Source organism: Wyeomyia smithii, chromosome 2 (genome assembly GCF_029784165.1).
Source record: "Wyeomyia smithii strain HCP4-BCI-WySm-NY-G18 chromosome 2, ASM2978416v1, whole genome shotgun sequence".
Taxonomy (NCBI): Eukaryota; Metazoa; Arthropoda; class Insecta; order Diptera; family Culicidae; genus Wyeomyia; species Wyeomyia smithii.
Window position 1 is genome coordinate 86,487,273 of NC_073695.1, and position 9,888 is coordinate 86,497,160.

At 37.8% G+C, this 9,888-nt stretch overlaps 1 long non-coding RNA gene across 1 annotated transcript; it reads right to left on the bottom strand.

Annotated features, from left to right (window-relative positions):
- Positions 1 to 5,263: 5,263 nt before the first annotated feature.
- On the bottom strand, positions 5,264 to 5,651 carry LOC129721437 (uncharacterized). The gene is made up of 3 exons (XR_008727392.1): positions 5,555 to 5,651; positions 5,432 to 5,501; positions 5,264 to 5,369 (listed from the first exon to the last, which is right to left on the bottom strand). It is a non-coding gene; the product is annotated as an uncharacterized LOC129721437 (long non-coding RNA).
- Between the last annotated feature and the right edge of the window lie 4,237 nt (positions 5,652 to 9,888).

The following is a 9,888-nucleotide window of genomic DNA, read 5'->3' on the forward strand; positions in this document are numbered from 1 at the left end:
TTCTTTTGAGAAATAAATAGCGGTTGAAAAAAAAGAGATCGAGAGAAAAAGAGAGAAGGGGAGATAGAAAAAAAAGAAAGATAGAGACGGAAATGATCTAAAATGTACAATATTGACGTTGACTAACGTCTATATCGAAGTTAGGCCCCTGAATTTAAAAATCTAGTAATTCAACCAGGGAAAACCAGAGAAAAGTGGTCAGGTTTTGAGCGCTTATTTTGCAGTCATCTATAATCAGGTTTTCGAGGTTTTGGCATCAATCGATCAGAAATTCTTTTACGGTTAAATTTATGTAACAAAAACAAACTATTGTTTGAGATACACTATTGAAAAATTGGTAATTAATATCGATTGTCTAAATCATACCGCGCAGCCAATCACTACCTCTCTTCCCAAGCACAGTCGACACTAACGGATACAATCGATCTGACTTTGTTGTTATTGTTGTTGTCACTTTCTGTTTCCGATGTTTATGCTGCTGCTAGCGGAAAAAAACCTTGCAAATATGCATCTTTTTGTTGGTGTTAATTTTACGACAGCGGCCGGCACCCCATCATTCTGATTCCAAAACCGCACCAGTGACATGCGGACGCTAGGTGATAGCAGCTGAAAGGAGGAAATACAAAATAGTACCGGTCATCTCGTGCCGGTTTCACCCGTAATGCTGGTGGCTTTAGTAGTAAATGGCTACTGCAAAACACTTAAATGGCTGGAATTCTGGACGGACTAACCAGGAAACTATAATCGGCAACTGGCACCTTTTGGTGCCTCGAAATTTTGGTACAGAAGCGGCTAATTGAATTTTCTGTTTTACCAAATGCTGCTGCTAGCGGAAAAAAACCTTGCAAAAATGCATGTTTGTGTTGGTGTTAATATTACGACAGCGGCCGGCGCAGCTTTCAAGAAACATTTGTCTCTGCCATTTCATCATCTATGTAGCCCATCCCTCTTTCTATTTATCTGACGAAGCCTTGGTATAAAACGTATCGTTCGAACATTTCACCCCATCAGTTTCATTATTAAACCGTACCGGATACATACGGACGCTCGGAGGAAAAACAAAATAGTACCGGTCATCTCGTGCCGGTTTGATCCGTGATGCTGGTGGCTACTGCAAAGTACTAAAATGGCTGGAATTCTGGACGGAAACCAGTAAACAAGAAATCGGCAACTGGCACCTTTTGGTGCCTCGCAGTTTTATAATAGAAGCGGTTAGTTGAATTTTATGTTTTACAATTGCTGTTGCTAGCGGAAAAAAAAACCTTGCAAAAATGCATGTTCATGTTGATGTTAATTTCACGACAGCGCTAGGTGTTAGCAGCTGAAAGGAGGAAAGACAAAATAGTACCGGTCATCTCGTGCCGGTTTCACCCGTTATGCTGGTGGCTGTTAGTAATAAATGGCTACTGCAAAATACTCAAATGGCTGGAATTCTGGACGAAAATAATCGGAAACTGGTACCTTTTGGAGCCTCGAAATTTTGTTACAGAAGTTTTGTAAAAGAAGCGTTGCAATTCCCTATACTATTTGCTTCAATGGAATATTTTTTTTTTTTAAGAATACGGTAGTCAACGTCATGCGGTCGTGTCTTGAATACCACCCTCCTACTTTCTTATGTTTAAACATTCTGATTTAAATATTCCAACATTCAAGCAACTAATAAAAAAACCTAAATTAATCCACCAAGTGGTACAGAAACCTTTGCTATACTAACTATAATTGTATACTTATTAGGCTGCCTATAATCGCATATCAGTCCCATCTTCATTTTCATCAAGTCTTATTTTTTCAATCGAGAACCAATTTTAAAATGCTGGATAGAAGCAACATATTTTTTTTAATAAACAGAAACAGTAAATAGTAATAGATAACAAAGATGCTGATTTCATACTAGAACAGCAAATATGTATGTTAGTTCGTGGCAGTTCTAATTTTTTAATTCCCCATAATCCAGGTTTGAATACCACATTCGCATTATTTTCAGAAATCGCAGGACCTAGAATTATGAATCAGCATCAAGTCTTTTTTACGAATTGAAGCAAACTTCTACTAACCACAGATCAGCATTACAAAGAAAAAAATATAACCATTGACGAAAGTGGTCAATTCAATTCTATCTCAAATGCATGATCCACAACATACCACATAGGGATGTAAATAAAAAAACTATTAACGAAAAGGGGACGAAATATGTCCCTTTTTAAATGCTTATAAATCGGTTTGTTTTCAACCGATTTTCTTCATTTTTGCAGCAATTGTTTGGAAAATTATACACGCATCCACCCAAATGTAGAAAATTGTTGATTGATTATGCAAACTATTGTACTATTTATAATTGTCAAGCCTTGTTTAAACGAAAATTACGTCCTCTGATTGGTCGTTACATGATTGCTTCCCAAGCACGGTCGACAGAATCATATACCTTGCAATTGAAAACATGCTATTTGGCCTATATAAGATCCTGTTTCAGCCGAAGCCGCTCATAGTTCTGGACAGCGACAAGTTGTCAACAGCAGTCGTCCTTCCTTAGCAGCAGCACTAGCCCTGTGGTTGGTCACCACGTCTCAGGAGCAGCGCGGTTCTTCTCAGCGTGTGTCGCCAGACTGCCATTATTCCCCGGTGTTAGGACAGCATGAAGATCGTCATCACCAAATCCAATTTTGAACAGCAAAATGCCTTTTTTCAAGGCAAATAAACAAGTCATTGAAAGTTAATAATTTTTGACAACGTAAGCAAGCATTCTGTGCGGATTCTAGCAGTTACATCTGTCGCGACCGTCTAATTTACAGAAGGTGAAATAGCTTCCACAGTGCATGTTATCCACACGGGGATGGCATTACTGTCAGCTACCATACATTTGACGCGTTTGCAACATCACTCGCACTGGCACCCGAAAAATGGTCAGTTTACCCTTCTCTTATGTTGATTCGGGCAAACCGGCTAAATGTTGACTGCAATTATTGATAGCATATCAGACAGTTTTGAACAATTTCTTAAGGTTTTTACATGGTATGTGATACTCTGAGTGATATTTGGTACATTAATTGTTTAAAAGTGAAGCAAACTGTGACAGCAGAGAAAGTAGTTTTGGGATAAACGGTACAGAAATAGATGTTCGTAACGCTTGAAGGCTACCATAACATTCCCTTGGTTATCCATGTATCTTAACTCCCCCACTGTTGGGGCAGCACAAAGGTTGCGATCAGCAACCGATTTTGAACAGCAAAATGCCTTTTTTCAAGGCAGATAAACAAGTAATTGAAGGGTGAAAATTTCCTAGCATCAACACAAGCAAACATTCTTCGCGGGATCCTAGCAATCAAATTCTGTTGTAGTTTATTTAGTTAATACCTCCACTGTTGGGACAGCACAAAGGCTGCGATCAACATAACCGATTTTGAATAACAAACTGCCCTGTTAGAACGCATTCACAAGGGCAGTTAATTCAAATATGCAGTACTGATATAAAGTCGATTCTATCAATCAGCATGAACAGAATTGCGTCGTCTCTCAACTGCCAAGTTGCAACATGAAATCGCTTGATGTTACAAACCGCAATAAGATACGGGTTGAAACCGTTGCGTGTGTGAGAGCACCATCGGTGTTTATTCGCTGGAAACAAATATCAAATGCGAATTGTGGAATAATTCGTCTAAAGAACATTAGAGAATTAGACAACTGAACAGAAAAGCGTGGCCTATTACGTAGCACCCTTCGGCTATAAATGAGTGTTTCTGGGAAAACTAGCTACATTCATTAGTCGGAAGGTGAACTGGATGGACCGTCCACAACGTTGACAGCAGTAGCAGTAGATATCGGCACTCAGCAGTTGAGCAGTAACAGACCATAGCAACGGGTCGCGCCTGTCAAATTAAACACTTGCCCTGTGGTTGGTTGCCACGTCTCAGAACCAGCGCGGTTCTTCTCAGTGTGTGTCGCCAGACTACCATTATTCCCGCACTGTTGGGGCAACATGAAGATTGCCATCAGGAAATTCAATTTCGGAAATCAAAATGTATGATGATATGAATGAAAATGTATGCGATTTGTGATTAACTGGTCTAATAAGCATAAAGTAATAGGTAGTTAGTATAACAAAGGTTTCTGCACCACTAGGTGGATTAATTCAAGTTTTTTCAAAATGTTTGCATGCTAAAATAAATATTTCATCGCGTATGGATTCAGGAGACCTTACCGCAAAAATGTAGAGCTCAAAATTTGAAGAATGGTTTTGTTGTTTTATTTTTTATGAAAATACGTAGTTTTGTGATTTTGTACTGAAATATTTTGGAAACTCCAAAATTCATTCTTACATACCATATTTCATCCACCTGACATGATTTGATACATGGAGCAATTGATACGTATGAAAATTTCTAGTGTTTGCTCAATTTGTTTGAAAAAATAGAAAAAAACACAGACATATTTGCATCTCACGAAAGCGGGGAGGGGTACAGAGGGCTGGCACCTTTACCAAAACTTAGAGCAACTGTTCCCCTTGAATAAAATTCAAAGTTTTCCCAAATCGGCCGTTCCAGTGCTGAGAACGAGCATTTTCAAAAAACAAGTTCCGTCCCGGGTCTTTACGGGTTAATAGTGTGCGTAGCTCTACGTCAGTTATGCGGTCGTGTCTTGGATACAACCTCCTACTTTTTTACGTTTTTTGCATCTGCAATATCTGCATCGCTAATTGTGTTACATTTGCACACTGTGGGATCAGGTTTTGCTTCAATGCTCCCCGAAAGCTATAAAAGCTTCTTATTTTTCGCAAATCTGGGTTCAACGTACAATTGATTATATATTTCAAAAAAAGTGTGGACGGAAGCTTCGCAAGCAAGAAAAGAAGCTAAGTAAGCATTGGCATTTGCTCTAAAATTAATTTATTTACACCAGTTGAGACGCACTACGAAAAGTGTAAAAATTATGCAAAGTTGTCGATGATTGTTGCTTTCCTTTGAGAAATAAATAGCAATACGAAAACAGATGGAAAGAGAAGAAGGAAAAGCATGGAGAGAGATATAAATTATCCAGAAAGTAAAATATCTCATGTCTAAAATATACTTTGGTCAAAACTCTACAGTTCAAGCAACCAATAAAAAATCGCACTCAGTATGATTTTCAAAGAGCTCCGGGGCTTTCATTTGAGCATGCGAACATCGTACATGCGTACTGTAAAAAGGGTGTTTATTTTTTGTTATTTTTTTTGTTCGATTTTGATATACTACACATATAAACAACATATTTTCACATCTATACATACAGGCACACATTCACATACTTACAGAAATTGTTCAGTTCATCGATCTTAGTCGATTGGTATACAACACATGGCCCTCCGTGCCATTCATTTTGCTTAAAAAGTTAAATGTCTAAAATAAAAAATACTCTTTAATCAATAATTTAAAATCTAAGCCACTAATCGGAAATCCACTCGGTAGCATTCTGGAGGGGAACAGTAGCTTTCGTTTGCGTATAAGATCATCAAAATCGGATATTGCGTTCTGTAAGAAAGGTGCGTTAGTTTTTTTTTACATACATACACACACACACATACACACGAATAGACATTGCTCAGTTCGTCGAGCTGAGTCGAATGGTATATACGGTTCGGCCCTCCGGATCTTGGATCTATTTTGCCGACCGATTTTATAACCTTTGTTTATTATAACAAAGGTAAAACTATGCATAATTTATATATGTGCTCTCCGTTCGAAAAAAAGGAACGGCGAGATTTTCGTATCTATAGCAACACAAGCAAAAAAACAGAAAAGAGCAAAAATATTAGAATTGACGTTTCTATGTTGTACTCGATGTTATAACTCATAGCACGTTGTGACGTAGATGTCGGTCGTCGAGTAAATGCCATTTGAAACGGTATTGTTGACCGGCGCAAGATGTCAATTTGGAGTTCTACGTCATGATTGTTAACAAAAAAGAAACCGTTTAGGGTGAAACCTCATTGAATCCAAAAATGGCCGACTTTGAATCACCACTTCGAATTTTCAAAAGCACAAGACTCGAAAATACTTATTGCGTTCCCTATGAAAATTCTATTTTATGTTTGCGTCACCACAGCAAACATAAAATAGCATTTTCACAGGGAACGCATTAACTATTTCCGAGTCTTGTGCTTTCGAAAATTCGAAGTGGTGACTCGAAGTCGGCCATTTTTGGACTCAATGAGGTTTCACCTTAAACCTGAGGCTCAAACCACAGACTAACAGACGTAACACTGGAACCTAACTCCATCGCCAAAAAAAAAAAACGATCATTTCAAATTTCCAATCGAATTGAAGTTATCACGCGATAACTCCGTCTGGGGCGCTGTCATGCAATCTCATACATATTTTGTGGTTCCCAATTTGACACATCCATGTACGCTGGCGCTGGTATAGGGAAACAAGACACAGCGCGAACACGGCAGAAAGTGGTGCTAGTGTTACTAACGTAAAGTACTTGTATTATCCAAACGATGATTCTATTGAAAATTTGTTCGAAGTGTTATATCTGTTAGTCTGCGCTCAAACCATCTCCGTACCTTACTGTATTCAATTGCTAGCGGGGTTATTTTAACTTACGGTATGGAATGTATCATAGTCATCGATGGATGATACGTTCGATTTTAAGGATATTAAAGATGCAGATTCTCCGGTAACCCTGAGACGGTAAATTTAGCGCCTGCAGGATCAATTTTGCATAATGGTGATAAAAAGCATTAAAAACATTCAAGTATTTTCCGTGTGAAAAACTATTTGCTGAACACAAAACAGTAAATGAATGTTTGCTGAAAATCAGCGTGCAAATCGATGTGTCAAAAATGTTAACGTCAAACTGTAAAATCCGGCAAACCGCTTCGAAGTGTGAAGCTCATACGGGATCATAGCTAAGTTTCCGACAGCAGATACTGAATCTTAGCTAAATTATCATTGTACAGTAAGGCAACTTAATACAAAGGCTGGCTAAGCAAAAAAAGTGTGGATAAATGCGACTTAATTTTGCCTTAATTTTTCCATTTTTTATTTGAGGCCGTCCATAAAGCACGTGACCTAATTTTTATTGATTTTGGCACTTTTCCCCTTACTTTTATATTAAGTAGAATTATATCTTCGATTACAAGTAACGCCACAGGGCGTCCTCCTCACAGAAACAAATTACGTAGCTTTGGCACAACCCCTCAAATCAACCATATTTTGCGATAAAAAGATTTTTTTAAAGTTAAAACAAAATAGGTAATACACACTAACTACAAATCAACTTTTTCTTTGACGCCAAAAAATCTAAGCTATCATTGAAGCTGCGGAGCTTTTTCAAGTAGGTAATGTTTTTTTTAAACATATGTCAAAAAACGTCAGTATGCCAAACTTCGAAAAGTCATAAAAAAATCAGATCTCATGATATTGCACCCAAATTTTGGATTGAAGCCCTTGAATGCTTAAGCAACAATGGAAAAATATTATGAAACAGCTGACGTAAAAAAAAATCAGGCGGGTGGCCACCGATTCCCCACTGTGCATTGAGATGCTTGGTACGAAGCAAATATGTATATGAGATATGACAGCGATAGCATAGTCTTGGTTTGCACTGTGACCAGGGATGCCGCATGTACAGAAATATCTGTGTTATACCGATTTTTAGATTGAATGGATGACATCGAATCTGTATTCAAAAATTAAAGGTTTTCGACAAATGCAAATGAATTATTAAATTTTTCTCATGTTATAAACAATATCATCTTTGACCTTATTATAATATTTAGATTTCAGTTTGCTGCGATGGTCACATAAAACTCGTAGTTTTTATTTTACTTTACCAGACATGCACTTTTAATAGTGGACCCCTTCCTTATAGTGGACCATCCGCTTGGAACTCTGAGTTCATTAACATTCGTTCACATTCACACTCGGTTCTTGTCTAACTCCGGCCATCATCTCGAGAAACCACATATGACAATCAGTGCATATAACGTGCGAGGTACCCAGGTATTTTTCCAGGAAGGGTCGGGTACGGGTCGGGTTCAAGCAATTTCGGCGTTTTTTTCTTTCAGGTACGGGTCGGGTACGGGTTGTTGGAATAGATATTTTTCGGGTTCGGGTCGGGTACGGGTATTTTAAACAAATCAGACTTCGGGTTCGGGTCGGGTACGGGTTTGAAAATTTTCGATTAGTCGGGTACGGGTCGGGTACGGGTCGGGTACGGGTCGGGTACGGGTAACAAATTTCCCATACCCGACCATCTCTAGTACAGTGGCGTAGCGTGACCAGCAGAATATACTTTGCTAAATTTACAGCAAAATTTCATTGCTTATTATTCAATAATTGGGTTGTTTAGGTATATCAGTTTTTATATCATCTGAAAGAGCTGGATTTTATAAGCAAAACGTGATTTTCAAAAAATTTCCCCTCCCCTTTTCCTTTAAATTTTGAATCACGAACTAAAACTGCTCGAAATCGCTATAATGACAGTTCGCTCATTCACCAACTGTCATTGTAGCGATTTAGAGCGATTTTTATTCATCATTTAAATATCAAAGAAAGAATCTAAGAAAATTAGCTCATTTTTCTACACAAATGTATCACGCGAAGTTGTATAAACATATTTCCTTCTCGTACCAAAACACATAAATAAATATAATTAGACATGATTTTTTTTTCCAAGTACAGTCGTCGTTCGATAACTGCAACATGTTTACATTGCAGTTATCGAATGCCGTTCGATAACTCCAACACTTGACACATACCAAAATTCAGAGGGGGGTTCGTCACTACCATTTTTGTTTTCAATGATGTCGATATGTATTTTTTAAATGGAATAGTAGCAAAAAAAAGCAAGAAACTAAAATAGGTAAGCTTTTCGATCAATCAATTTGATATTCATATTTTCGCATCATAATTTATTGCGTTTTAGTAACTACTTTACATAACCTATATGTGGGCGAAGATAAAGTTCATCACTACTTAGACCATTTTACGAGTCGTTTCTGAATTCAATTCATTGATAAAATTTTGACAGAAAGCTCGGAACCGCTGACATAAAAGCAGTTCGTAAAATGGTCTATTTAACGCTTAGTCACAAAATACTGTTTGTGATCTAGTATGCACCGCCTCGCTGAGTAGTGAAAGCTAGCCAAACAGTGCACAAGGGATATTTTTTTTCTTTCATAATAATTACGGAAAGTGAACCACATAACATAGTGATTTTGCTTCATTGATTAATAGTGGAGATCTATAATCTCCCATCTAGAATGAAGAGACAACAAGTAAACAAAATCGAGAAAAAAAAACGAAAGAAATGAAAGAGTCCTTTTGGAATGTTTCTAGACGTTCAACAATTTTCATTTTAGAATGCATTTGGAATCCCCTCGCGAGATCTGTCACTTCAATGTCAAATATGACTTTGACATCAGATTTGACGGATTGCGGTCCGATAACTGTAAAGTTGTTGCAGTTATCGGTCTTGCAGTTAAAAAGCGTTGTAGTTATCGAATGGCGACTATATTTATTTGTATATATGTTACCACTTGTATTTTTGTACATTTTTTTTAGATACGGAGGAGGGGGGGTTAATCAAATGCTACGTTTTGTTCAGGGAGGTGGGGGTTAAAGTGTTGAGACCAAATGCTACGAGGGGGGAGGGGGGGCTTTAAAATCATGAAAAAATGCTACGTCATTTAAATATGCTCCCTTTCAGTGTCTGAATATAAAACAGAAATTCTCGATGTCTTGCAAATTAGTGAATTTGCAGAAAATCTCAATAATATAGAGTTTTGAGCTTAGAGGTTTTAAACAGCTACAGTTCAGAGGTGGAGGAGTTACCAAACCGCGAACAGCTGCAATTTTTCATGTTTTTCACTCCGTTGCTGCGATTGAAAACCACCCGACCTACAGAAAA